Source organism: Prionailurus bengalensis, chromosome B2 (genome assembly GCF_016509475.1).
Source record: "Prionailurus bengalensis isolate Pbe53 chromosome B2, Fcat_Pben_1.1_paternal_pri, whole genome shotgun sequence".
NCBI lineage: Eukaryota > Metazoa > Chordata > Mammalia > Carnivora > Felidae > Prionailurus > Prionailurus bengalensis.
The window spans coordinates 32,983,429-32,991,502 of NC_057349.1; positions in this window are offsets into that span (position 1 = coordinate 32,983,429).

An 8,074-nucleotide genomic window follows, 5' to 3' on the forward strand; every position below is an offset into this window, starting at 1 on the left:
GGCAAAGCTGTGATGGATATCCCCTACACTCATTCTGCTCCAAGGACGTGATTACCTTGCCACACGGTTCCCAAAGGTTTTTGTTTACTCTGACCTAACAGATCATTTGGACAAGTGAGTCAGTCAAAATACTAGAGGAGGGGAAGACACATAGCAACCGTCTCTGTGATGGGTAAATCCTCAGACATTCAGTTTGAGAAAACCTTACAGAATACATTCTGACTTTGAGAATGTCATGGAGAATTCCAGGGTAGAGAGATGTTAAGTGACTTTCCCATGGCCATGGAGCTAGTAGCAGAACTGAGTCTCAATTTCTGACACTGGATATCATTGCCTTCATAGATTTCTCCAAAGGATTCTCAGTCCTTAAGACAGTTCCGTTTAGTGTCACTGATATTGCTTGTTCACATATTACTATGTGAACTTAACTACTTAAAAATGATACTCCTAGCATCTCCATATGATGAATTATTATACAATCAATAAGTGATGAGTATGAATATTTACTGATATTTATATAAAATATGTTTTAAAAGGTTAGCTAAAAAGTAAATACAACATAATCCTACTTTTTTAAAAAACAAAAACCATATGCATAAACATTTATAAATACTAGAACATATACTGAAATGTTAGCAGAGATTTCGCTGGATGGTATCATTATAGGTGATTACTTTTCTTCTTTGTGAAAATCTATCTGCTCTAATAGGTTTACAATTTACTTTTGAAAAGAATAATTGTCTAGTTTTTAAAAAGTGAGAGGCAGGGTGCCTGGGTGGCTCAGTCAGTTAAGTGTTAGACTTCAGCTCAGGTCATGATCTCATGGTTCATGAATTCGAGCCCTGCATCTCTGCTGTCAGCACAGAGCCCACTTTGGATCCTCTGCCTCTGTCCCCATTGGTTCTCTCTCTCTCAAAATAAATAAATAAATAAATAAATAAATAAATAAATAAAGTTAAAAAAAAAAAAAAAAGAAAGAAAAGAAAAAGCGAGAGAAGTGCCTGAATGGCTCAGTCCATTAAGCATCTAACTAACTTTGGCTCAGGTCATCATCCTGGGGTCATGGGATCAAGCCCCGCATCGGGCTCCATTCTGAGCATGGAGCCTGCTTAAGATTCTCTCTATCTCCCTCTGCCCCTCTCCCGGGCTTGTGCTCTCTCACTAGAAAAAATTAAAAAAAAAAAAGCAAGAGTAGGCAAAAGATTCTTAAATAAGACACAAAAAGTACCAAGCATAAAATAAGTAATTGATAAAATGAACTATGTTAAAATTATGAAAAACACCATTAAGAGAGTGAAAAGGTGAGTCACAGACTGAAAAAATATATTCATAATGCATGCATCCAATAATTGACTCAAATACAAAATATATATTATAAAAACTTCTACAAATAACTAAGTAAAAGACAGACAACCCAATTGTTAAATGGGTAAGAGACTTGGGGTGCCTCGGTGGCTCAGTTGGTTGAGCATCCAACTCTTGATTTCAGCTCAGGTCATGATCCCAGGGTTTTGGGATTGAGCCCCAACTCAGGCTCTGCACTGACAGCAAAGAGCCTGCTTGGGATTCTCTCTCTCTCTTCCCTCCCCTGCTCATGCACATGTGCTCTTTCTCTCTAAAATAAAAAATTTTCAAAGGAAAAAAAAAATGGGTAAGGGACTTAAACAGGCTCTTAAACTCAAAAAAGAGAATATCCAAAATTCCCAATGAGCCTATGTACCTTTTAAGACACTGGTTGCAAATTAAAACCCACAAATGAGATACATGCTCATTAGAATGACACGAATTATTTAAAATGGAAATACTGAGTGTTGGCAAGGTTGAAGAACAACTAGAACTCTCATACAGTTGTGGTGGGAATAAACTGGTACAACTACTTTGAAAAACTGTTCGTCTTTACCTATTGAAATTAAACCCATGCTTACCGCCCAATCCAACAATTTCTCTCCTAGAGATGTATCTAAGGGAAGAGAAGGCTTATGTCCACTATCAGAAACATAAGGATGCCCACAGCACTACAATTCATAATCACTAAAAACTGGATACATGCAATGCCAAAGAACCGTTGGCATTGTGATCTATCCACAGAACAGGATGCTGCGTACAAACACGAACTCCTGCTATATGCAACAACATGGATGAATTGCCCAGACATAGTGTTGAAAGAACATATGTGCGGCATATTCTGATTGTATTGATAAGATGGGCAAAACTAATTTCTGCTGATAGAGGCTGGATTGTTGGTTCTGGGAAGATGGGGAGGAAGAACAAGGCTATTGACTGGGTGGAACCATGAGAGCCTTCTAAGGTGCTGGAAACATTCAATGTAACATGATCTGGTGTTACACAGGTATATACATGGGTAAAAATTCATCAAGCTTAATATTTTCACACTTTACTGGATATCATTATATGTTAATATTTTTAAAAAAATTTACTGTTTATTTTTTGAGAGACCAAGAGAGAGAGAGAAACAGAGCTCAAGCAGGGGAGGGGCAGAGAGAGAGGGAGACACAGAATCCAAAGCAGGCTCCAAGCTCTGAGCTGTCAGCACAGAGCCCGATACAGGGCTCAAACTCACTAACTATGAGATCATGACCTGAGCTGAAGTCGGATGCTTAACCGACTAAGCCACCAGACGCCCCTCATTATACCTTAATTTTTTTAAATGTTATTAAAAATGGGGTGCCTGGGTGGCTCAGTTGGCCTCTGACTCTAGATTTCAGCTCAGGTCATGGACCCCCATGTCAGGCCCTGTGCTGACAGTGCAGAGCCTGCTTGGGATTCTCTCTCTCTCCCTCTTTCTCTGCCCCTCTCCAACCCCTCAAACTAAAAAAAATAAACTAAAAAAAAAATGCAGATTAAAAAAATTTTATTAAAAGGTGTCAGAGCAGCAAGAGGAAAGCTGCTTATTTGGTGTTTGGATGATAAATATTAAGACTAAAAATTCAGAGTTTGAAAAACGCAGCTCATAAAAAAATGGCCAGGTTCCCTTCACAGTACAAAAGGACAAATCTGAGCTTTTCTCCTGAGAAAATTCACTATTTTCCTAGTCCTGTCCTATTCTACTTCTCATGGGTGAACTGAAATGAAGGCTGATGCAGTGCTGAAACCCCAGATTCCAGGTGAACCTCGGATTCCAACTCTAATCCAGCCATTTATCATTTGTCAGTTAAGGGGTGGGGTTAAATATAATTTATACTTACACATTTACAAAGGTATACAGTTATCACAGAGAGGAACACAAATGATTCGCCCCCCTTTGGATAGGCATCGGCACACATTACCAAATGACAGGTAGTCGTGCCTGGGTTTTCCCCTCAGCAGAATTAGGAGACAAAGTAAATTTGTTTTCTGCCATCTGCTATCAGGTCTCTGAGTTTCTTTGCCAAACTGTGGTCTTTCCTTCCTTCCCAAAGTCCCAGCCCACATCTCATTCCTGCTCAGAGCTGAAGCATTCATGGACAAAGAAGGTGTTACCTGAAAGAGTGTCAGCCATGACTTTCCCCCAGGGCACTTGCATTATTTTTTCTTTATTTATTATTTTTTAATTTTTTTAATGTTTATTTTTATTTTTGAGAGAGACAGAGACAGAATGCGAGTGGGTTAGGGGCAGAGAGAGAGGGAGACACAGAATCTGAAGCAGGCTCCTGGCTCTGAGCCCGAAACGGGGCTCCAACTCATGAGGTATGAGACCATGACCTGAGCCGAAGTCGGATGCTCAACCGACTGAGCCACCCAGGTGCCCCAGGGCACTTGCATTATTAAAGGGGACTTTAGGGGTTCCTGGGTGGCTCAGTTGGTTAAGCTTCCGACTTATCAGTTGGTGGGTTCGAGCCCTGCGTTGGGTTCTGTGCTGACAGCTCAGAGCCTGGAGCCTGCTTCAGATTCTGTGTCTCCCTCTCTCTTTCTGCCCCTCCCCCACTCGCATTGTGTGTGTGTGTGTGTGTGTGTGTGTGTGTGTGTGTGTGTGTGAAAAATAAGCATCAAAAATATTTTTTAAAAAAATAAAAGGGGACTTTACAGATACTCTAGACAGAAATATGTGGGAAGAAGAAGGGGAGTTTACAAAAACAAGTTGCATTTGAAATGATTGTCAGGTTCCCTAAAATTTTTTGAGGAAATTCCAAGAAGGTCAGAAGTTTTTAGATAAACTGAAACTTAAAATTCGTAGCAAACCAAATCCCTTTGTACACTCTCATATCATTATCTTATTTGAGCCTCACAAAAACCTGTGAGGTGGTCTGAGTCACTGATCCCATTTACAGCAAGAGACTGACTGGGAAAGCAGGACTTAGAGTGTGAACTTGAGTCACCTGAATCATGACCCCACACTACTTTCCTCTTGAGAAAAGCCTTTTATTTATTTAATCTTATTTTTATTTTTGAGAGAGAGTGAGAGAGCGGGGGAGGGTCAGGGAGAGAATCCCAGGCAATGTGGAGCCCAACGTGGGGCTCGAACCCATGAACAGGGAGATCATGACCTGGGCTGAAATGAAGAGTCAGACGCTTAATCCACTGAGCCACACAGGTACCCTGAAAAGCGTTTTAACCACCATGGTTTCATGAGCCATCATTCCTGGAACCAGCAGAGAGGAATTAAGAGCTTATATATGTAGAATTGCCTCTGGACAATTTTTTCTCTTTTTTTCTTGCCTCCTCTAGTTTTCATTTTAGGCTCACTTCGTGTAGCTTCTTGACCCTTCAGAAGGCGCTGGTGGTAACCGCAGACTCCCACAACCTTTGATTTCAAATTTTCTCCACATTTTTTTTCACCTCCGGTCATGGGTGGGTAACGGGGGTAGCTACTCAGTGGGTAGCCACTGAGAGGTGGCTTGAGAGTAGCTTTAGCCTCCCTACTCATCAAGACACTCCAAATAAACAGGCAGTTTAAGTAGAAAACGTGCTAGGGAAATTCAGCTTCCTAACTCCTGAAATTCAGAGCCCTTAAGTCCCATAGCTCTAAGGGGTATCATTTATGTGAAATACTGGGTAAGGGATACCCCTGGAAATGCACAACAAGAGAGACATGCCTAATCACCTTCCAAACAGCCTGCCCCTTTTAAGAATCCCATGACAGAAATTCTGGAGCCACCTTTGATAAGTGGTAGGAAAACAAGACTTCCCAGGATCTGGCACATACTGGCAGAAAGGAATCAAGTCCACCAAGATCACTAAAGTAAAAGGGTGGGAGGCCTGGGTGGCTTAGCCAGTTGAGTGTCCGACTCTCAATTTTGGCTCAGGTCATGATCCCAGGGTCACAGGATCAAGCCCCTCGTGGGGCTCCTCACTGAGTGTGGAGCCTGCTTAAGATTCTATCTCCCTCTGCCCCTCTCCCGCTTGCACTCTCTCTCTCTCTCAATCTGTCTCTCAATTTAAAAAAATAAATAAAACTTAAAATAAATAAGGTAAGGGAGAAACCAAACAGGACCGTAGAGACAGGTCCAGAGTCCCAGAGGTCAGGGAGTTAGTTCAGTCAGCAAACACAGCACAATTAAGCAGGGCCTCACATTGATCTTGGGGGAAGGCTGTGTGGACTTTGGTCTTACATGGAGATGAGAGGAGTTCTCTTTGTTTTTTTTTTTTACTGTTTATCTTATTTTTGAGAGAGACAGAGCACAAGTGGGGGAGGGGCAGAGAGAGAGAGGGAGACACAGAATCCAAAGCAGGCTCCAGGCTCTGAGCTGTCAGCACAGAGCCCGACATGGGGCTCAAACTCACAAGCTGTGAGATCATGCCTGAGCCGAAGTCAGAAGCCCAACCAACTGAGCCACCCAGGCGCCACGAGAGGAGTTCTGAACCCACTCATGTTGATTTGAGCAATAAAGAAGTTCAAGGTTTGCAACTAACCACTAGCGATGTTGGGAGGGCTTCTCATAAGAATGACCAAAAGTTGCATGTTTGAGTTAAGGCTTCAGTAAAAGTTGCTATTTGTTTCAAGTGGATTCATTTTTTTATATATTTTTTAATGTTTATTTATTTTTGAGAGAAAGAGAAAAAGCGAGCGAGGGAAGGGAAGAGAGAGAGGGAGACACAGAATCCAAAGCAGGCTCCAGGTTCTGAGCTGTCAGCATAGAGCCCCAATGAGGGGCTTGAACCTGCAAACTGCGAGATCATGACCTGAGCCAAAGTACGACGCTCAACCGACTGAGCCCCAGTGGATTCAGATTTTGATCTGGAGTCTTGAGTTTTTACTTTACTGTGTTCTCAAATATGGGTCATCTACTAATCCAAGAGAGGAATACTTTGGCTATACCAGTATGAATTACACTGTGTACCAAATCTGCCAAACTTCTCAACTCTGGAAGATTGGTGGTAGGTTAACCACCCTCTGTGGTGGGCCAAATTGTGGTTTGGCTGTGTGTAGAAAATGGAGTAGGGTCTATGTAAGCTGCAGGTCTCAAATTCCGGCCCCAGGTGCCCATTTCCAGAATAAAAAGGACATTTCCATCTGGGAGAAAAGAAAGGGTCCTGCTCCTGTTCATGAATCCCAGCATTCTGTTTTTAGGTCACCAGGAAGCCCAGAGTGTCCTTAGTTAGGTCTCTTTGGACGGCCTTAGTTGGGCCACCTTAAACTACTGTGGCACTGAGTGTGGGGAAAGTTGTCAACTCCCAACAGATGTAACATCTGACCTCTCCTGGATACCACTCCTTCTTTTCCCTCTCAATTCCTGAGTTGAGAATAGACTCCTTAGTCAGCTTTGTTGGAAGTTTGTCCACACCTGTTGTTTAGAACAGAAGGGCCATGTCAGCAACCCCAGGGGGTTCAGGGGTGCCTGCAATGCCCCCCATGCGTCTCCATGATGGTAAATTTTGCAAAGTGACACTCTGTAACCCATTGCTTTTCACCTTATGTCCTGCCATGTGGGCCCTGCTGCAAGGCCTTGATCTTTCTTTCTGGGGAGACTAATCTCCATTACACTGTGGGCAGAGAACAAGGTACAAATGGTCAGCACATGGAAAGGTTTGGCATGAATAACTCCAGCCCCAGCCAGGGAATTAATGTAACTAGGAGTGTAAGAGACATGAGAAGTTTTAGAATACTAATAACAAGCATTTGTGGTTTACCACGTGTGAGGAGGTGCTGTGTTGTACATACCATGTGCATTAGGTGCTTCATTTAAAGTTTATTGATTTAGGGGCGCCTGGGTGGCACAGTCGGTTGAGCGTCCGACTTCAGCCAGGTCACAATCTTGCGGTCGGTGAGTTCGAGCCCCGCGTCGGGCTCTGGGCTGATGGCTCAGAGCCTGGAGCCTGTTTCCGATTCTGTGTCTCCCTCTCTCTCTGCACCTCCCCCGTTCATGCTCTGTCTCTCTCTGTCCCAAAAATAAATAAACGTTGAAAAAAATTTTTTTTAAGTTTATTGATTTAAGGGGCCCCTGGGTGGCTCAGTTGGTTAAGCGTCCAACTTCGGCTCAGGTCATGATCTCACGGTTCGTGAGCTCGAGCCCCACATCGGGCTCTGTGCAGACAGCTCAGAGCCTGGAGCCTGCTTCGGATTCTGTGTCTCCCTCTCTCTGGCCCTCCCCCGCTCACTCTCTCTCTCTCTCTCTCTCTCTCTCTCTCTCTCTCTCAAAAATAAATAAATATTTTTAAAAAATTTAAATAAAGCTTATTTATTTATTTTGAGGGCGAGAGAGAGAGAGAGAGAGAGAGGGAGAGAGAGAGAGAGAGAGAGAATCCCAAACAGGCTCCGAGGCGGGGCTAAGAACTCATGGACCATGAGATCATGACCTGAGCCGAAACCAAGAGACTCTTAACCAACTGAACCACCCAGGGGCCCCTAGGTGCTTCATTTAATGCAACAAACCTATGTAGTCTTACTGCCTTCATTTGATGAAGGGGAAAATCTAGAAAGAGTTTAAATAAATTGTTCAGGTTTTTGGTTTTGTTTTGTTTAAGATTTTCGTCCCGTTGTTGTTGTTTTAAATTACTGGAGTTTACATAGCCAGCATGACAGAGCCAAAGCTGGGTATTTACTCAACTGTTTTATGTTCCTTTTGGCCACATAGAAAGACGACATTTTTCAGATCTCCATGCATTTAATGGATTGAATTCTGGTTGATCGAATGTA